This window comes from Phodopus roborovskii, unplaced genomic scaffold (genome assembly GCF_943737965.1).
Source record: "Phodopus roborovskii unplaced genomic scaffold, PHOROB, whole genome shotgun sequence".
Lineage (NCBI taxonomy): Eukaryota > Metazoa > Chordata > Mammalia > Rodentia > Cricetidae > Phodopus > Phodopus roborovskii.
The window spans coordinates 1-23052 of NW_026125181.1; positions in this window are offsets into that span (position 1 = coordinate 1).

Sequence of the window (23052 nt, forward strand, 5' to 3'; positions counted from 1 at the left end):
GATTATTGATCCCATATCATTCTGAAATACAGCCAACTATTTTGAATTGCCCAGAGGCCATCAAACAGCTAATTTCACTATTACTGTCTGGTGTGCATTCTGACTTCCTAAAGGGCTCTGCAACATTAAAATTGGATGGAAAATTAGGCTATCTGAAATCTAAGTAAACTATTAAACCAAGCGGGCACAGGTCATGTTAATCATTGAAATGCCTTTTCAATGAACCTTCTAAAACATTTACTTCCCCCTCATCAAAATACCTTCTGCATGTGTAGCAGTAAACCACTTCTGTTTGTTAGTAGCAACCATAAATTCCCATACAAATAAAAAACATATTAACAAGACTGGGGAAAAGTATGCAGCTTTCAGTATTTAAGATACAGACACCACTCAGTGTGCTTTAGGAAGAAAAGGGGGAGGGGCTGGTTTGCTTTTAATTAAAGCAGTACCTAATGTTTAACATTTGTATTTTTAATATAAATGGAAAATACCCCTGCCTTTCTCACATGCTTATAGTCCTCTATCACAATGGGAGTCTTTTTAAAAGTTAACACTATCTGCACCGGTTACCCAAGAACATCTGCCTTCCACTGATATTGTTTGTACAATGAACAGAATTGTGTTATTTTCCATTCCTACTACCTGGATCTCATAGGTACAGTTATATAATTGCGAGGCAAAATGTTAAAGGAGACAGAGAAAAGGACAGTGCAAGGCTTTACATTTTCTTTTTTTATTCTGGTATTGTTGGGCTTGAACCCAGAGACTCTGTATGAGGCATGTGTTCCACCACTGAGCCACACTCTCTGCCCAGCTTTTATGTTCATCAGCAACTTTCTATCAGCTCTGTTCAGTTGTTTCTAAACCATCTTTAAAATCACTTGCATTGTAATTCAATATTTAGGTAATCATAGAAATTCTTACAAATCAGATTTCCCAAGAGCAACCAACATAATAGCAAGTAGATTTTTTTTTTTTTTAGCAATAAGGAGTGTAATTTAGATGTGAGCTAACATGCCCTCTGGTAACTATAAAAGTATGGTGTAATGAATGACTTTAAAGTCATTCTTTCTGACACCATCTTCATGGTGGACCTGTCACTGACACTTGAGCTCAGTACCCACTTCTGTAAACTGACAACACAGCAGCCATCACTCCCAGTATCCTAGAAGCTCCAAGGCCATGGGAGAAAATAGGAGTGACCTCCCTGCAGGATGGCTAACATGAGCACTTTCCAGGAAGCACCAGGTACTAACATGGTGAATTCAAAACACAGTCTAAAGGGTCTTTGTTTCTCTATGTTATTATTATGTCTTAGCTTCTCTGGTCTCCAGCCAAACACTGATCTGTCATCCCATGCATAACTTTGAACATCTTACTCCTCTAAACTATCAACTCCTCTATAGTCTACTCAGCCTAAAAATAAAGTGTAGAAACTCACAGGACATATTCTATGGTTACATTTTTAAAATTTACACCCAGCGCAATGTCTGGTAAAGTTGGTGATATCTATTATATAGACATCTGATAATTTTCTGTTAGTTCTTCCCTGATGCTTAAATGGTTGTAGATAGTAACAGTTTTTTGTTGCACATTTGAAACCAAGAGGTGGTTTCCTTGGGGTGGACCAAACTGAACCACAGCCGAACTAATTTGCAGGCATCAAAATTGGGGCTGAGTAATGATCCCCAATAGTTCTTCCAGACAACACTTGATGCACTAGACTTACTCTAGTTTTACTTCTTTTTTTTTTTTTTTTTTTTTTTGATAACCTGCAAACTTGAGTCTAACTGCCCTGTGGAGATTCTGTTTGAAAGGAGTATTTGAAATGGGTGCACTGGGTATAATCTCTAGATTAAAATGCAGAATACTGAAGTTTGGGGGTTTTGTTTTATTTCTGTTTTTATTTTGCAAGGCTGCGTGTTGAGCACAGGGCCTCATGCATCTCATGCATGCTAAGCAAGCACTCTACCTCCGAATTAAAGCCAACAAGGATCTGATTTTAGATTCAGTAACCAACACACACAAGAGTGGTCCTCAAAAGCCCAAGAGGCAAACATAATTGCTTGAGAAGCAAAAAAGTAACGTCATTTGGGAAGGCCTGCTGATGTCAGCACGCCACGATTTCATGAATGAATACAGGAAGGGACACACAGCACAGACGGGATGGATTTCTCCTTTGCAGGCCTGGGGGTTGGGGGGAGGGAGGGCACGCACTTCTCACACAAACAAGCCATGATCTAGAACTCATTGCACCAGGCCCGGGGGTGAACTTACCCAATCACAATCAGCCCCAGACTCTGGCCGGTATCCCACAGGCCGGGCCCGGAGCCTCGCGGCCTGGGCACCACCGTGCGGTGGCTGCCCGCGCTAGCCCCACGCGGGGCGAGGGCTGCCACATGTCCCCGTGTCCCAGGGGCTTCAGCTCCGCGTCTGCCCAGCCCTGCGCCCCCGAGCCCGGCTAGAGCAGCTCCTGCCACCACGGGGCGCCCGGGACCCAGGAGTCCGCAGAGTCGCAGCCGGCGGCGCTCTCTGCCCGATCAACGGGGCCCATGAGCGCAGCGGCTCGCGGGGCTCGGGGCACGGCTTACCGCTCCGGACCCTCAGGTCCGGTGGAGGCTGGATACCACAGGGAGGTCTCCCGACCCTCTGATCTCTCCTGCCTCCGGCCTCGGCCGGGACCAGAGTAGGCAGAATCTTGGCCCGCACTCCCCGCCCCTTCCCGCCCCTCTCCAGCCAGGACCTCAGGAAAAGCTGGTCCCTGCTTTGGCTGATCACCGATTTCTTTATACAGGGGCGATAGTTTTGGTGGCCTCCCCCTGGCCAACCCCATAGTCCTCTTTGAAATCTGGATTTCCCAAACCCTGGTGCTTGCAGTCTAGCTTCTCCGAAATAGCATATAGATTCCTGAGAGAAAGGCAAGGAACTGGAAGAAATTTTCTTGGCACACACACCCCACCCCCCCCACCCCCGCATTAATGAAATGCAAGGTTTCAAGCGAGAATGCAAGAGAGGTTTAAAATAATCAAGCCTCGGATCTAGTAAATGCAAGATCAATTATTGAATTAATTGGAGCTTTGGGTCTGATGACACACACAAGATTAGTATCTTTTCCTGTGCTGTCTCTCCTTCTGCAAACAGATGCTTAAACTCATGCAAACCAGTTGTATTACTGTAAACCAGAGAGCATCATTGCTGTATGACTCATTGATTTATTAACTCACAGTTTTCTTGCATGTCTTGAGATAAGATTTCACTCAAGTTGGTCAGGAATTCACTATGTCGCCAGAGCTAGCCTCCAACTGTAGCAGTCCTGTTGCTTCAGTCTCCTGAGTGACCAATGAGATCACAAATGTGTGCTATCGTGTTCATTTATTATATATGTGTATTCATGTGTATGTCTGTGCTTCCATATCCATATGTGTTTTATCCTTGTATTCGCGTGCGAGTGTGTGTGTGTGTGTTTGCATGTGTGTCCCAGATATCTACTTTTGAATATTGATACACAACAAACTTACTGGAATGAAACAATGGTTCTAGATGTGCAACTCGGTGGTAAACTCTTTATCTGACACGTATAAGACCCTGAGTGTAATCTCCAGCTGCAAAACAATCAAACTAAAAACTCTAAGGTTGAGGCCCCATGAGAATCTACCCTTTCACGTTAGTACATCCATTGTCATCATCCGCAAAGAAACAGGCAACCTAAAAAAATGCAGTGAGTGGGAGAAGTAGCCTTCTCCAGGGAAGAGCACAAAATTCATTATCCAGTACCAAATGCTGAGCCCTGAAACCACATACAATATAAGTATCATATGGACTGAACAGGTTTTACTTATATAATTAGGGGTATTTATAATTAGGAATATGTATGTATATGTAGCAACAATTAAAAAAACAGAAGCCACAGACTTGAGAGCAAGTGAAGGGGAGGTGCATGGAAGGAAGAGTTGGACAAGAAAATGGATGGAGGTAAACAATGTAATTGTATTTTAATTTTAAAAAATGTTTTTAAAAATATAGAAACCCATTTTCCCATGTTCCTAATCCACAGAGTCCAGATGCTGTCAAGATTGTTTGCTGCTCAATGTGGGGGTCACTCACACTTCCACCTGTGACAGGTCTGGTCTGGGGGATCCATGCTGGCTTCATAGAGGTGTCCATCCAATGGGTAAAGAAATGGCTAATGAGTGGCTAACAGCTTGGTTGCAGTTGGAACTTCTCTTTTGTGGAAGTCCTAAGACTTCTTCCAATAATTCCTGCCATAGCATGGCCACCCTCTAACACGTTAGCATAGGACTCCGAAACACTAGAGTAGACACTGTGAACTGCATCAAAGCCTAGCCTGCAATTGTTTGGTGACACTTCTGCTACAAACTATAATTAAAGCAGTCATGAGGTCAAAGGCATAGACATTAAACCCCAGTTCTCACTGGGAAGAATAGCTAAGGATCTGCAGTCATTTTGGATCCCCAGCAGTCCTTCTACTAGTCACAAGCCATTTTACCACTCCCACAATCTAAACACCCCCAGCCCCTCTCAAGAGTCTGAAAAGTCTTAGTACATCTAAATGTGAATGACGCAGCTGTTTACAGGCCATTTCCTTCACAGCCAAAGGTCTGGATAAAACAGCTCAAATAAACTGCTGAAGAGTTATCCACTCCTCACTTGGGCTCAAGGGATGATTAAAAGCGGTACGAAACTGACATCTCTGTTTTCATGTTGTGTCTGTCACCTTTGCTTTAGCTGAAGGCACAAATAAGCAAAATTTGGATCCCTGGAAGACTTAGCAGAGGATACCACACTCAGGGAAAGGCAATTAATTATTCATGAGGACAATGCCGCACCCTGAAGCATCTTGTCCCTTTCAGAAACAAGGACTTCTATGAACTACCTGGGAAGACCAAAGAGCAGGTTCTGGCCTGAAACAATGATCATTTAGTCTACATCTAGACTAAGATTGCTTTAACCCTCCAGTCTTGGCCCGCGCTCAACTTCTGTTTCAAATAAGAAACTCGTGTCGCGATCCAGAAGATGAATGTGGGCTCCTTGGACCCCTTTATTGGTTCCTTCTCCCAATATGGTCACACTGAATAAAATCCCTTTCCAATTTTTTTTTCCTGCCATTACTCCTTTCTATTACATTTAGTGGATGTAGTGATTCTAGAGTCTAAATTCTAGACTGTCCACCACTGCCCAGAAGAGAACAAATGAACACATGAATACACATTTACAAATGAATACTCATTTATATGCACAACATACTCACACACACACACACACACACACACACACACACGTATACACGCATACTTCCAATTGGTTCTGTTTTTTCTGGAGAACACTGACTAATGCCTAATGATCTAGTGAAATCAGCAAAAAGTGAGTTCAGTTAATAGTGACATCAATGGTGATTGGTTCTTTGTGACAAATGTACCCTACTGATAGATGTTAAAACGATCTTTTTAAATATGAAAAAATTAACATTTTTATACTTTTTAAAATTTTAATATGTAAAATTTGAAAAAATATACTTAAAAGCACATTAACATTCCTTTTTCTTTTCCTTCTATTTCTATATCCAAGGCTCTGGTATGAAAACATTGTCATCAAACACAGGAAGAAAGCCAATAGATGGCGCCATGTCCCTTTTTGTCATTATGATCCTTGCACTGAACATAATACCACGTGGTTTTGTTATAGTCTTTTCTTTTGGGTTTTTGTTTGTTTTATTTCTTCAAGTCTTAGGATTTACTAGATTTTCATTCCAGAAGATATGGAGAATCCTGTTTAGATGCGGAAACCACCCTTTCTGGGGCAATTATCTGGCAAACACAACATGCAGGGTGTGTCCTAGTATTAACATCTACAGTGGATTCAGTAAGGATCTTCCCTCTAAGCTTCAAAACTATCCTGAGTGATGTTTCTTTCCTATACAGAAGGCAAAAACAAGGTCATCAACATTTTGCAAATTGCAAGGGCAAGCAGTTTTATCCAAACTGGCCCATTCTGACCCCATTTACTTTATAAAGATTGTGTCTATCCATTCTTTTGTGGAGGGGCATCTAGGTTGTATCCAGGTTCTGGCTGTTATGAATAAAGCTGCTATAAACAACATAGTTAAGCAAATGTCCTTGTGGTATGATGAGTATCTTTTGGGTATATGCCCAGGAGTGGTCTTGAGGTAGATTGATTTGAAATTTTCTGAAAAACCACCATATTGATTTCCAATGTGTACAAGTGGCTGTACAAGTTTGCATTCCCACCATCAATGGAGGGGTGTTCCCGTTGCTCTATATCCTGTCCAGCATAAGCTGTCATTTGTGGGGTTTTGTTTGTTTGTTTTGCCTTTCTGACAGGTGTAGCATATAATCTCAGAGTTGAAAAAAATGTGGAGTATTACTCAACTAACTTTTAAAAACAATGGCATTAGGAAATTTAAAGGCAAATGGATGGTACTAGAAAAAAAAAATCATCCTGAGGGAGATAACTCAGACCCAGTAGAAAAACATGGTATGTACTCACTCATTAGTGGATATTAGTTGTAAAGTAAAGGATAGCCATCCTACAATCCACAGGCCCAGAGAAGATAGGTAACAAGGATACCTAGCTTGAAAGGTGAAATAGAAGAGATATCCTGTGTGGACTGGGGGATGGGTGGGGATGGGGACTTGAGGGATCAGATTGTGAGGGTGGAGAGGGAGAGTACTTCAAAAGATGACTGGAAGGGGAGGCATTTCAAGGTCAGATAGAAAGCTAATGCAAAGGAAATTCCTACAAATCTACAAGGATGACATGAGCTGAAACTCCTAGCAATAGTGGACACATAGCCTGAGCCATCTATTTCCTGTTACCAGATTGGTGACTATCCCAATTTTCATCAAAGAGCCTTCATCTAGTAACAGATGCAGAGACCCAGAGCCAAACATTAGGCTGAGCTCAGGGAATCCTGCTGAAGAGAGGGGGAAGGATTGTAGAAACCTGAGGGGTCAAGGACATCACAAGAAAATCCACAGAACTAACTTGGCTCATAGGGGCTCACAAACTCTGAACCAACAATCAAGGAGCCTTTGAGGAAACGACCTAGGCCCTCTACATATATGTGACAGCTGTGTAGCCTGTGGAACTCCTAACAATGGAAACAGGGACTGTCCCTAACACTTTGGCAGGCTCTTGGGAACCAGTTCCTCATACTGGTTTGCCTTGCCTAGCTTCAATACAATTCTGTGGAGCATCTCTATAAGGCATAAGGAGATTCACTCTATACTTTCAATCATGCTTATAACCATTACCCCATAATCTCTTCAAAATCTTTGTTTAGCTTCAAAACCCCCTTAAAGTATGACAAGCACAAATGACTTGAAAAACCTATAAATGGAGATAACGTAAGTATTATAGTCAGTTCTAAGTCTAGAGAATCTAAGTACAGAATCTGATGTGCCTACTAACTTCTGTTCCCGTAGATCACAACTGAGTTCAGTAGGTCTCGGTTTGTTACCTGCACCTGTATTCCCAGAGTATTTGTCAGAAAACAAGTCATTAGACCTTGTCTTATTCTTTCCACTTCAGCAATTATGAGGTGAGAAATTGGGTTTCTCACAAAAACTCAGAGGTTCTGCTCTCTGGACCCAAACCGAGACTCTGAGAACCATGGATCCTATTCATCTGTTTGATGATTCTATTCTCCTGTCTCCTTTACATCCACACTTTACTCTTCTAACCATGTCATTGTTGAACTTGTACTCATCCCTCAACATATACTAGTTATTTAATTATTATAGTTTGTTAATTTGCTTATTGATTGTGTGTGTGTGTGTGTGTACACACAAGCACTTCAGGGCACACATATGAGGAGGAGAAAGGACAACTTACAGGAGTTGGTTCTCTTCTTCAACCATGCAAAACCTGATCTAACTCAGGTTTTCAGGGGTGGTAGCAAGCAGCCTTATCTACTGAGCTATCTTTCCAGCCCTAGCATTCTGATTAAGGATGATGAAGAAAGTACCTGACTAAAGTTTTCCTATTACAGAAGGAATCAAGGTCCACAACCTGTCACTCCAAACCAGGCACATGAACCCTAGCTCTAGCATATGAACTAGTCAGCAGGCTTCCTCTCATGATGTGCTGCCATCTCCCCTAAGTAAAGCCGGCTCTGTTTTGGGGTGAGAACATGAACTAAAGAAGGCCCTTTCCAGCCATGAAACACCACCGTTGGATTCTGCATCAGGACAGGACAATGGGAGAATACTTAGGGCTCAGGAAAAGAACACTTGAGAGAACACAGAAGTTTCTCTTCTTGCTGTGGGGCCCTTAGCTGAGCAAAGATGAAAGGGGAACTTAAGTTTACAAGACTCTAGGGGTGACTGTGCTCTTGTATTTGCTTCCTGCCTTATGGGAAGTGAGACCCGACTCTTCCTCCACTGTACACAGATAGCACTTAGCACAAAGTAAGGCCTGAAAAGACTTCACATGCAGCTTTATTTCTAGTTGACCACCAGCAAAATGCTTAAAAGGTTAGAACTAGAAAATAAAGACTGCAATGTTTCTTGTTTTAACTCAGAGGTTGGGATAACATCTCAGGATACCAAACACCTGAGTGAGAATTGTGAAGTGTGTGTCATGAAACCTGAGAAAGTTCATCCCCCATGCCCCTGCTTCACATTCATTAAACTGTTACATTTTTTTTGAGCACACACAGTGAATACAAAAGAAATGTAAACTAAAATTTACAAAGCATGAAGCTGAATAAACTCAGTAAGATGTAAGAAAGAAAACAAAAATGATACCTGGTTCTACCTGTGTGAGACAGAGCAAGAAAGCAGAAAGGTGTTTTCTGGGAAAGGGGAGGGAGAGGGGAAGGGATGAGGAGGGAAGGGGATGTGGAGATGGATGGTAACAATGCTGGTTGCACAACATTAAAATGTACCCAACTCCCCAATTACCCTTAAAAATGGTTAAAATGATATTATTGATATGTGCATGCATTAGAATTTAAAATTACATCACACCCCCCCCCCCCCAGCTTTCAGAGTGTCCCCGGCTTCAGAGAGGTGGATGAGAATGGCTTCCATAGGCTCCTGTTAGAATATTTGGTTCCCCAGTTGGTGGGATTATTTGAGAATGATGTGAGGGTGGCCTTGTAGAAGGAGGTGTGTTACTGGAGACAGAGTTTAAGGTTTCAAAAGGCTTGTGCCATTCCACACCATCTGCCTCCTACTTGCCCATCAAGATGTGAGCCCCCAGTGATTCCTGCTATCATCATGGACCCTAACCTCAAACCATAAGCCTCAAATTAAATGATTTCTTTTATGAATTTCCTTGGCTGTGCTGTTTTATCAGAGCAATACAATAGGGAAAGTAACGAAGACACTTGTTTAATCTTTACTAATATTCACACTAGAAACAAGTGAACAAGTGGGAAAGCAGATAACATTATCCAAACCCTCAGCAGCAGCAGCTGCTGTACCCTGATTTCACACATTCTTATGGTACTGCCTTACTGTATCTTTCCATCACAGAACATACTGAGTGAGAAACAAAGACCTCAAATGCCAAGTAGAGAAAGGCTCAATAGAATCACTTATTAATAACATTGAGGAGCTCATTTTTCCATATATATATATATATATATATATATATATATATATATATAAAGCACATGAATATTCACGACTCCTAAAAGTTTGAGAAAAATCTACAAGATCTATTACAACAAGGAAACATTTGAATTCTAAGTGACAAACGTATTGTAAAATAATTTGGAGGGTATTTTTCTTCATAATAGAATGCAAAACTAAAGGAAAATCTTCAAAATGCAGAGGTTTGTATACATACCTCCAATCCTAGCACTTGGGAGGATGGGGCTTGAGGCCAGTTTGGGAGACACCCTGAAATCCTGTTTCAAAAGAAGCTCTTCCCCAAAAAACATCAGCCACTACTAAACTTCACTGATTTATGTTTTCTAGGTTGGCCTCAAACCATGATACCCTAACCTCACTTCCCAGAGCTAGTGTCAGAGGCATGTGCCACCACACCTCGTAATTCCTGGGTTTGAAAAAGCCTTTTCCCCCCTACCATTGATGATTTAATTTTCAAACATATGTAGTATGCCTTTAAAGAATTTCCTTTAATTAAAGTGTCTCACAACAGAAAGAGTGGAGAGATGGCTTAGCAGTTAAATGCACTGGGTGCCCTTTCAGAGACCAGAGTTTGATTCCCAGCACCAACACAGCCTCTTAAAATGGGCCATAGCTCTAGTTCCAGGGCATCTAACACCTTGTTCTGGCCTCCTTAGGCATAGCATGCATATATCAAGTGGATGTGATGGCTAATTTTATGTCAACTTGATAAAAATTATCTGAAAGGAGGGAACCTAAGTTGAGAAAAAGCCTCCATAAGATCCAGCTGTAGAGTATTTTCTTAATTTGTGATTGATAGGGAAGGGTGCAGTCCATTGTGGGGTGCTGCTATTCTTGGGCTGGTGGTCCTGAGTTCTATAAGACAGAAGGTTGAGCAAGCCATGAGAAAGTCAGTAAGCAGTTCCCCTCCATAGCTTCTGAATCAGCTCCTGCCTTCAGTTCCTACTCTCCTTGAGTTCCTGCCCTCATTGCTTTGATATGGAACTGGGAGTAAAATAAACCCTTTACTCCTCATGTTGCTTTGGTCATGGTGTTTTATCACAGCAATAGTAATCCCGATTAAGACAAGTTGGTACCAGGATAGTGAGGTCTGACCATGTTTTGGAGAAGATTTTGGAAGGACTTTGGAGCTTTGGGCTAGAAACACCATGAAGTGTTGAAAGCTGTTATGTAGGAGCTTGGAAGAAAAACTGTTGAGAACATTGCAAACTATGGGGGCCTGGGTTGCAAAGTTTCAGAGAGAAGCACTCAGCAGCTTTGTCCCATAGGTGGCCAAGACTGTGCCTCATGCTGACCGTGGAATTCGGTAGTGTGAGTCACGCAGGTTTTGAAGGCATGAAAGGAACATGGTGAGCAGCTGAGGCTTGCTGCTGTGGGGCTGGGATAGAATCCCTGAAGCTGAGGAGAGGCTGCTGGTGAAAGTGTGGTCCAGTTGCAGCAAGGGACCCCAACATTTTTGCCAGTACCATTGGAAGACCAGCAAGAAGAGCAGCTCTGGTGGAGTCGAGCCTGCCCAAACCTAGGAGACAAGCTGTTTGTGCTAGGGAGGGTGGAGCTGAAGAAGTGGCCAGACCCATTTGGAGGAGCCCAGAAGATTGTAAGTGAGTCCCACATACTTGAACACTGAGTTATTTACACTTTAGGAGTTTGGTTTTGCTTTGATTTTATTGTGCTTGTGCACTGATTCTTCCCTCTTGAAGTAAAAAAGTTATTTTTTATTTGGCAGGGAGCCTACAGTTGAAAGACAAGATTTTAAAAGACCTTGGATTTTTTTTTTAAAGACTATTTTTGAGAGATTGACTTTTTAAGTGTTTGAATTGTTAAAGACTGTGGGACTTTTATTAAAATTCAGAAAGTTTACATTCTAATGTTTGTATCAGAGAGTGATCTTGGGAAAGAACGAGAAAGCAAAGGTTTATGTCAGGTTAACAAAGGGTCAATTATGCTGGCTACTTTTATGTCAGTTCCACATAAGCTGGAGTCATCTGAAAGGAGGGAACCTCAGTTGAGAAAATGCCTCCATAAGATTGAGCTATAGGGCATTTTCTTAATTTGTGATTGATGGGGAATGGCCCAGTCCACGGCAGGTGGTGCCATCCTTGGGCTGGTGATTGTAGGTTGTATAAGACAGCAGGTTCTATGAGCAAACTATGGAGAGCGTGTCAGTAAGCAGCATTCTTCATGGCCTCTGGATCAGCGCCTGACTCCAGATTCCTGCCCTCACTGTTTTTGATGAAGAACTGTTGCATAGAACTGTGACTGAAGCAACCCCTTCCTCTCCTAGTTGATTTGATCTTTTTTTTTTTTTTTTTTTGAATCACAGCAATACTAACCCTAACTAAGACAGTGAACAAAACACCTGGACATATTAGACAATATATTTATAACTAGGCCAAACTGGAATATAATACTGTACTGAAATAAAAGTCCAAGGAAAGTGTTAATAAGCTCCAGCTGTGAGGGGGTGCCTTGATCTAACCCTTACCCAGTAAACAGTTAGCTTTTATGATAGATAAAACTGAAACACACATTAATTCAACCTCAAAAGAAATGCTGGCTGACTCTTTCTGGCAATTCATCACAATTACAGGGCTAGCTGTCAGTAACATGCTGTTGTGCTCGCTGTTACCATAACTCTTCATATATTTTCTACCTGTCAATATAACTATTATAGTATTAAGATTTTCCCAAGAAATTGGGAAGTGCATGTCCACAACTACCTACTAATATTTGTATTTATTTCCCCTTTTAGTTCTGTTGACGTTAGCCTTTTGTATAGTCAAATTTTAGATTTGCATTTTGAACTAAAACATGGTTTTGACTTTTGGACAAATTCACTTCGTGGTTATGAGAGTTATCTCGCCCTGTGTTTTAGCATCTCTGTACTCTTCCATCTGATTTTGATTGCTGGGGTCTGGTGGACAGAAAGCACAAACATACTGTTTTTTTTGTTGTTGTTGTTTCTTGGTTTGTTTTTTTGTTTGTTTGTTTGTTTGTTTGTTTTTCTTGCATCTGTAGAGGAAACCTTAAGAGTGGACATTGGTTTCCTTAGATTTGTTAGATAATGCATCTTCATGGTTTTGGTGTATGTTATTGGTGTTTATAAATTAAGAGTTTTCACATCTTCTCATAGATTGGTCCTTTTATCTTTATGCAATAACCATGTAACTTTCACTCTTGCTTCCTGTTTGAAAGCCTAACCTGCTCTGATATTCTAAAATCTGTACTGGCTCTCTTGTATTTAGAATGGGTGGATGTTCCAACATCTCACCCACAAGCAAACATTTCCTTGTGAGTGATGTCCTTAGTAAACAGTACTCAATTGTTGCTTGCAGCTCACACTCTGGGAGGATTATTATACTGACTTCTCAAAGCATACTGGGCTGTGAGCCCTGGCTACTCCAGGTGGCCTTAATCTAATCAGGATCTGAGATCTGAACCTGGGTTTCAGAGCCAGGCAAGCTGGCTGATTTCCAGTTCCCTAAACTCTTGAGTGGGCTTTGAAGTTTCTGAGTTCAGTAATTGCTCACAGCTGGTAGCTGGTCTGAAACACCTAGTCTGTGGTGAGGTGGCTGGAAGTGGAACAGAGGTAGGTTACCTTTCTAGTGCCCTTTTTTACTTACAGGTCCCTTATTTTCCTGTGGAGACTAAAGATTTAAGTGAAACAAGTATGCTAACAATTGCTCAGGAATCTTTGGATGAGTATTGAAAGAGAAAAAAAAAAGTTAAAAACTGCTAGAAACTTGGCCCTTGTCCTCAACTGTGTCACTTCTGAGTGGCTTATCTTGTCTCCATCCCATGTTAGTTTGGCTGTTGCTTTTAAGTGTTTGGTAACGTTTTGTGTTGAAAATATTTTCAGTAATCTTAAGTTTTTAACAGTCCTTTGTTTCAATGATGCTATGGTAACTAGGATAGTTTTAAAATTAAACATTTTAGTACAGTCATGGCATACAAAAGCAACCATCTCACCCCTAGGTTGTAGATGAGCTGATGCTGTGAATTCATTCATTCATTCATTCATTCATTCATTCATTCATCTCTCTCTCTCTTCCTCTCTCTCTCTCTCTCTCATCAATCTATCTGTCCATCTAGTAAGAAGGATAGAGCTGAGAAGATAGGAAGAAGGGAGGTGGATCAAGTTATCCTAATTGGGTGTAAGGACTGAGATTTCCTCAGTCACCCGGAATTCATATTAATGATTAATATGAACTGGGAAAGTAAGGAAACAATGGCGAATGACTTTTGCTTTGAATAGGACAAAAGTCCAGATCCCAAAGGGCAATAACACCCAAAGTAGACAGGAAGAACAGACATGTCATGGTTGGAATTTTCATAACATCAACATTATTCAGCCTTCCAGGGAACAGAGGAGTAGGCCATCATCTTGTCCTATGGAAAATATGATATTTATAGAACATGATGAATTAATCCTTTAAATGTAAAGGAAACTATTCCCATTTATTTATGTGTTTTTGTATTTATTTGTTGGGATGAGGTGTGGAAGTCAGAGGACAGCTTGCTATTCTGGGGACCAACTCAAGTTGTCAGGCTTGGCAGTAACTAAGCGCCTAGATGGACTGAACCATTTCAATGACCCAGGAACCCTTTACATATAATAATATAGCACACCTTCCATGTTGCTTCTTCATTGTCTCTTTCTCCATTCTGATTTACTTCTTGGTCTTTGCTCCCAAGCATTTGGTTACTTGTGTCCCATAAATTTGCTATGGTTTGAATGTGACTTGTCCCCACAGGCCCCTATGTTTGAATTTTAGTCTCTGGTTCATGGGTACTGTCTGGGGAGCCTAGGGAGCCTTTGAACCTGAGGACATAGCCAGCAGATATAGGTTACTCTGTATATCACTGAGTGTGTTGGTCTAATCTTAGTCTGGGCTTGCCTCTGCAAAGGAACATAAATTCTTCTCTTGTAAGTTGGTTCTGTAAGAAACTCTGTCAAGGCAGTAAGAAAAATGGCTAATGCACCTTTTCTCTCAAAATTTCCTCCAACTATTAACAACATTAATGACTATGACAATAATTCTAGGTATGATTATGTATTCACACACACACACACACACACACACACATATATATATATATATACATACACTTAGATATTTGTATATATGCGTCTATATGCATACATATTTTGTTTAGCTCTAGTTATCCTCAACAAATACCAATAGGGAAATCCTTTGTGACTTTTTTTTGTCACTTCCAAAGGCCTTCCTTTCTAAGGTCACTATACACAATTATCACAACAGCTTTATTTAGTTCTTTTTAAAAATCGAAATACAGGGTCTTCATTAGCTTCTTTTGCTTCTCCAGGATAAGTGGGAAGAGTCTGATTTTTCAATGTTATTAATTAATGGTGTTAATTTGCTTATTTAATAAAGTATATACAGTATTTGATAAATCATATCCTCATAATTATGTCTATGTGGTACTATTTATTCACCATAAAATTTTTAGAGATTACATACGTTATAAAATTCTGTATATCCAAATACATATAGGTGATTTGGTTATTATCAAATGAAATGAGCAGTTATTTGCACTGTTCCCAGAAGACAAGAGTATTCTCTGTATGGTGGTTAAAAGACAACTTAACTGTTGTCTTTTTCTCTAGTGTTTTCATTTTTCTTCATTCTTTCCCACATTTTGAGAAGTCAAAAAGTGTGTATGTGTCCATGTCCATGTGTTTGAATATGTGTGATTTTGTGTGTTCATGTGTTTGTATGTATATGCTTGCATGTGTGTTGTGTGTGTGTTTGCATGTGCATGTGTTTGCATGTATATTTACATGTATGTTACTGTGTGTGTATGAGTGTCTGCATATGCTTTTCTGTATGTTGTTTTTCTGATATTGTTGCTGCTGCTGTTCTGAATAGTTTCATAAAATAGACAAAGCTCAAGACTATCTCCAGCAGCCCCCAGGAATGCTGCAGAGGCAAGGGGAATATACCTCTAACATGATGGGCTTTTGTGAGCTCATACGGGTGAAGGATGTGCCCCTGAATCCAATGATGACTTTGGACATCAGATGACAAGTGGGTTTTCTCCTCTTCATAAATCTCCTGGTCCCATGTAACATAGCAGAACATGGCTCCAGTTTAGACAAAGGCAAGGATGATCCCAGACACCAGCATTTAGTTCCCACACTTTGGCAGCACCTTAATTTCAACTACAAATTAAATTTAAGCCATGGGAAAATCCCCTCATATGGCCCAAAGCCAATGATCTCCTCCTTGTGACATAGTTGTTTCCTAGGAGACTCAAGATAAGAATTATCCACTAGTTTTAGGTAAGAGACTCTCCCCAGAGACAGACTGCACATTTGTAACAGCACAAGAAATCACCTGTGTATAAGTTTTCAGTCAAATATTTTCTTTGGTTGAAATTATTTGGGTAGGCTCTGACCTATAAGAGAAACTGCCATTGAGGGCTGAGAATGAGTAATGGTAACTGATAGGAAAAGGCTGTTAATTTACAGTATCAGCTCCAAGCAAAGCATAGAGTATCAGTAATTCCTTCCTCTGTGTTCTTGGCTGACATCTGTATTCCCATGGCTGAGCATCCTCAATATCAGGTTATCTGAACAATTTAGAAAACCTCATCTTTAAGTGTAGGGTATACTTTGACTACTCATTCTCCTGCGTTCCAAGAAAGCAAAGTATAAATCACTTAGCTGCATTTTTCTTGATATCTTGAAATTTTTGTTGGCACAGTAAAATATGTATCTAGCAAAGGCTACCTTAAACTCGCCTCAAATTATCTCTAGTACTTGGCCATTTAAAAAAATGTTTCCAATTAATTGCAGATACCTTAAGAATGTAGCAAATGAATGTGTGAAAATAAGGTGGTAAAAAGATGTAAAACATGATCTTAAATATTTCATTTTTAGGATCAATAAAAATTACTTTGTTAGTTGCTGTGAAGTTTATAATTGCCTTTCTTTGTGTGTTTTTGCGGACAAAAGTAACTAGAGAAATATTGGTCAAGCAAGATGGGGAAACACATATATTTCTCAATTTAAAAGATCTTAAAATGTCCAGAGATAAAAATAAAGTATATTGAGTAATCTGTGTAATATGATGTAACTGTTATATAATTTATAATCTCTGTGTGTTCATCATCAGCTACTTGGAAGGCTATCTATATACCTAGACCTACCTCTCTTCCAAATTTCTCTTAAATTCCCAGCTTGTCTAGATATTTACCTAATACTTTAAGATCTATCACAAAATGAATCCCCCTCTTCTTGATAGACTCACTTCTGTGTTCACCACCTTATTGTTAATGACATTCTCCTCCAGAACAGGAAGGTATCATCAGTTTTTACCCTAGCTTCCCTTGTTTTTTCTTCTGTCACAGGTCATGTAATATTTGTCATACTGAAGTCTTTATATCTCTGCCCAGATTCCTATCCCTTTCAGTGTTGGCAATGGCTTCTTCCTTCTTCTCCATGTGTCTGTGTGTTGTGGGTATGGTGTGCACAAATGTGTGACTAGTATCCTATCGTCTGTCTTCTTGTCTTGGGATGGAGTCTTTCACTGTCTCAAACTAGCAGCCAGCAAGTCCCTGCCATCCTTCTGTATCTGCCCTGGTCCTGGCTTTTCTTCATAGGTCCTAGGATGAGAACTCTGCTCCTCAGGCTTGGGTGCTGAGTGTGCTTACCCAATGAGCTATCTCTCTGGTCTGCCTTGTGGTCTTTTGAAAGTTCTTCCCTCCCATATCTCTGGACACTGTGGGTCTGCAGGTGCCACTTTTCTGCGTGAACATATTCAGTCACTCTTCCCATGTTAACTGAACACAAGCTTGTAGCCAAGGGTCTCCCCTAGTTTCTCTCTATACTCCTTACTCCTTACAAAAGCTGGCTCTTAGTAATGCTATCTCTTCCCATGATATGTTATTTTTCATCTCGATACTTTGTCTCACAGCTCTAGTCTTCTAGAGTGTTCTCCCAAATCCTAAGTAAATATATAAATATATACCCCAATTTTGATTTTTTTTTTTAAGAATTCAGCCCCTAACAATTTCCTTGCCCTGCAGGTTGATTTATGAGCACCTCTCTTGCCTTGGCTCTGTGCTCTTGGAGGTTCAGTCAAAGCCTCTTCTGAATTATTTATCTGTTTTGTATTCTGACAATTCAAGTCTATCTCCCTGCAGATCTAATATAGAACAGGTATTTGTTGACAGTTCATATTTGGAAAACAACACATTAACTTTAACTGAAGATCATAGCAAAAACAAAAAAAATCACCTCTACTCTGTACAAAGGATGCTGTGTGCGATAAATACTGTATGCAGAATCAGAATACTAAACATTCTAGAATAATAGTAATTGCTGTTTATAGAGTGTGTCTGTGTCAGGGGGTGTCAAGAAGTGAGACAGGTCCGAGACAACCAAAAGAGGCCAGAGACAGGGATGAGCAAATGAGAAAATGAGAATAATGTCCCGAAGTGCCAGCAGTATTCATGTGCATGCTTGAGGGGCCCAAGCTCCATAGACAGGGAAGCCTTCACCTGTAAATGCTGACACCGGACTAGGGACTCTTATATGTTGTCTCTTTTAACCCCTACAATATCTTTGACTGGAGGTTATTATTTCCAGTTTAATGGAAGAAAAAGTGAGTTGAGTGGAGTGAACAGCTGTCAGCATTGTTGGGCTGCCATTAAAAAATACACTATAGAATTGGATTTGAATCAATTTCAGTCTGACTTCAATATTTACACTGAAACTTACTCTAATATAGGTGAATCATTACTATTCAACTTGAAAGGACCTCAGTCCTGTATCACATGGGTGTTTACATACCATGCCATGTATGCAGACTGTTAACATAGTAAAAAACCTAAACTTGCTCTTTCAAGGTAATAGCAGACTAACCACTCAGAGTTTTAAGCTTTAAAATAAAATAACAAGGAAAACAATTTAAAGTTAATACCAGCTACTGCTTAAGCAGTAAGAAGAAAACTGTTTTGCATTTTAAAGTTATATGTTGAAAATCATGTAAGTTTGTGTTTGTATATGTGTGTGCATACATGTATGTATGTATGTATATGCATGCATGTGTGTGCATACAAGGGTGTGTGCAGGTTTGTGCATGCAAGTGTGTATGTGTGTGTGCACATGTGTATTTGTACGTGTATGTGTATGTGTGTGCTTGTAGAGGCCAAAGGACTCTGTCCATATTGTTTATGGAGACAGGGCCTTTCATTGGCCTGCAGCTCACTGATACAGCTGGGCTGGCTATCAGTAAAGACCAGTTGTTTTTTAGTGTTCACTTCCACAGTGTTGGGATTACAAACACATGCACCACCCCAACTTATTTTATGTGCATAACATGTTTTATGGGGATGGAGGTCCTTGAATTTGTGTGGCAAATACTTTACCAGATTATTTCTCTAGCCCAAGATTATGAATTTTAATGAAAAGTTTTAATGAAAGTCATGGTCATATGACTCTAACAGAATGTAATAGCCACTCAACACATGTTGACTGAGTTCAGGAGTCATGCCTGAGGAAATAACAAGTTTCAGGAGAAAGCATTACTCTGAGAAAATACCAAGACAACAAAACAAAAAGTCCCAAGAACAATCATTGCTACAGAAGGACAATTAAATTGCTTTTGGTTCTTTGGGATTAAGAACTCATGAAAGTGAACCATAAGAGGAAGAAGATATTTTTATTAATTCATTTAATGTGTTTTATATTTAATGTGTTTTACTAAATGCCTTCATGATCATGAGTTGCTATAAGCATCATGGTACTATCAGTAAAATATTACTGAGTCACAGTACGGGTTGAGAATAGACAATTTCTGTATAAAAGGTGGGTAATGACTAGCATTCTGTATTTTTCCTAAAAATTCAGAGATTGATCCAAGGATAGGAGATACACTTCTTTCATGGTATTAAATAGTAATATAACTATTATATAAATTGCTAGAAATTCTTTCATTTTCAGAAGAAATCAATAAGGCCTTTACAGGGAACCAGAAGTACAAAATGAAGCAGTGAAGGGCTAGTAGAAAATGGGCAAATAGGATGCAGTATAGAGGGAAATGTACAGGGAGGTGAAGGAGAACATCAAAAGTTTTGCAGTTTGTATCCAGGGATATGAGACAACAAGACAAAGAAAACTTAGTTTCTTCCACCTTGATTCAAATGTAGCACTATCTACTTACCTGCCAATTATCTATCTAATCTATCTATCTATCTGTCATCTCTATCTATATGTGTATATATCACCTATCTATATATCTACTGCCTATCTACCTATTGTCTGTTATTCATCTATCATCTACCTACCTGTCTTCTGTGTTGCTCTGCTCTCTGACCTTTTCACTTTATTTCTCTGTGTGAGATTTTCTCTCCTTACCTATCTAAACTGTTATTTCAGATTTTCTTCTATAACCGAGTGCTATGGTTTTAAAATTGAATTTTTGTCCCTCAGGGATGTGTTCACAATTCTCTCTAGTCACACTTTCCCCCTCATAATTCCACATTAACCATGTCTCTCTTCCCATGTCCATTGGCTTTTGAAAATTAAGCATTAACATTTAACATTAACCAAGCAGACCAATAGCAGTGACTATCTACTGACAGGTGAGCTGGCAAGGAGATAATCTAAATTCATTTTCTGATAGTGTGTACTTATTCCATATTACAAATAGTTTAAAGGAAAATATATAATGCATCACCCTGCTCCTCTTTGTTTCTGCCTTTTACTGAGAAAAGAACTGTTTGTGATGAAAAGAAGCAATTTTATACCTACAGAGGAAATTATACACTTAGGCTGGCCTGCCTCCATTGACCTTTGGCTTCAGCTCTAAAGTATAGGTCATCATTAGGGAATTTGAAAAAACACCCCTCCAAACCATTTTATTCCTGGAAGCAACTAAAACTCAACTTCTTCTCTATCAATAAAACTGAATGTATTTGCTAATGCAGACTAACTTCTGCAAGTAACATGAAATGCAGTTATTTTAAAGAAATAATTATTGTAAAGGTTTTGGAAAATGCAAACATGTACTGGTAGGTGCACGAATCAAGGTTAATGGCATTTCCTTTCCTGTTTATTCTGCCTGTTCCAGGGTGTGTTTGCTAAAAGCATAGAGCCTAGAGTTTAAGGTCATTGAGTAGATCTGTTTGCTCATAAAACATTAATTGTATAACTGTTAAGGACCAGTTGCTAATAACAAAGGCTTACTTCCTTAGGTAATTGGAGCAGCTTTCCAAATGCAATTGATTTTCCCTTTTTTGGGGGTGGGGGCAGGAAGTAACTGGTTGATAAGCAAATTTTGTAACATACTATTTCAAACAAATGGCTTAATTTAACTTACTACTACCCAATTCCCAGCTTGAGCACTGATGAGGATATCAGGCACTTTTGTAAAACTATACCTATTTACACTGTGAATGAATTAGAATCAGTCTTCAAACAAGTCTCTTTCAGTCGGGATTTGTTGGGTGATGGTGCAAATGGCTGAGCTATGTCACCCAACTGTTCATGCTGAAACCTGTCTGAAGTCTGAAAGTGGGCTGCCCGGATCTGCCTTTGACCATTTCATCTTTCTTCTGTAAGCATTCAAAAAGAAAAAAAAAATGTATACACTTAATGATAGAGAATATGCGCTTCTTACTAAAAACTAGAACCCACTGTCATTCTACAGTCTAGGAACTTTTTTTTGTAAGGATGATGTGTTTATTGCCCTTTTTGTTTTAAAATGTGTGGGAAGGAGAGAAGGACTGGGGGGGGGGAGAGCACATTCACTAATGAAAGTAGTCTCCAATCCCCATTCAGGTGAAGTCAGCCCATGTTTGTGATGTAACACAGGGCCCCAAGAGGGAATTCAAGACCTCTGGGAGACATAATCCTAAGCATCAGGGATCTCCTTTGTATCTGATGATTCGATGCATATGTAAATTAACTAGATGTCACTGAAAAGAAAGCCATTTCACTTGGGATCAGAAAGACTTTGGCTGTTTAGCCATTTCTTAAAACCAAACCATTGCTGCTATGTTGCATATTCAGTCACCCTTGTACTTCAAGTATTCTGTCACAAAGACTGTTGCTGAAAGAAAGCCCCAGGGAAAACCCGGCTCACTATCTAGATTTCAATGCTTAGGGTAGCAGAGACCTAGCATGCTGTCCTGTCCCTCCTCTCTTCTCCCCAGATTAACAGAAGTTTACTCTTGAGAATGTTACAGAAAAGTTTCTCATAGTCTGTGTTGTAAAAGTCGGCCTAAGAGTGGGCAGAGATGAACTTGGCAGGCAGAGGGTAGGAATCGAGATCGACAGACTGGGACTCACCCTTCTGGGTCATCCTGGGAGTCACTGCCAGAGGCCCACTCCTCCCCGATGTCAGGCAGGGTGAAGAATAGTGTTTTGGGGACAGGCCCTGGAGCCATCCACGAACTGGGTTCTCGCTCTCCAGGACCTGGCGACTGGTGAGGGTTCCTTGGACTAGAGGTTGCACTGCCATTGCTGCCCACGGGTTTGGTGACAGAGGGCAGGGTCGCCCAGACAGTACTTGGGGTGGGCAAAGCCACTGATGTCAAGGAGCCGGAGCCTGCAGAGCTGCTACAGGAGGCCAGGGGTGGTACTCTGGATGCTCCAGAGCTGTTGGGCAGAGACCCCGGGCACCCTGCTGCTTCCACCCTGCGGGTGGCTGAGGAGCTTCTGAGGTGCAAGGCAGGGTGCAGAGGAGTGGAGGGCTCCCGTGAAGCTGTAGTGTCTGGAGGCAGCGATGGGAGCAAAGTTGGGGTCTCAGCCCTGCTATGCGATGTGGAGGACACTGATCCTGGAGCCATCGAGCCTCCAGGGTGGCTGGGGACCGCAGGGGATGCTGAGGTCTTGAAGATCTTGGCAAAGAGAGATCCCAGGTCCAACACAGCGACCTTCATGCCTCGGTCCTGGAGAGACTACCGTCGCTGCCACCACCTGGAGGTCAAGGACGCCAGAAGCTGGGCTGCAGGGCTCCATCCACCACCACCTGCAGCGATCTGGACCAGGCGGCCCTGGAGCTGGATCCTGGGGTCCTAGCACACAGAGTCCTTGAGGCTTTTTTCTCCACTACAGAAACCTGTTTAGCTCCTCACAGGTCTGACAGACTCCCCAGTGGATCCACAGATTGCTGAAATTATGACCAAGGAGACACGGGCCACCCTTTGCAAGGAACAATCCTTCCTGTCCCACAGTATAGTGAGACCCCCTAAGGGACCAGGGTCATGGAGATAAAAAAAAAGGTCTAGTGTTTGGTGCACAGATTATGGCCTGAGCTCACTGGAGATTCCCTCCCTGACTGGCCCCTGGGGCAGCACGGTTGCTAAGCTAAACAAAACCCCCTGTTAAGCTCTCTGCTAATTGGACTCCAGACTGTAGCCTGGGCTGCATCCACAATAGAAA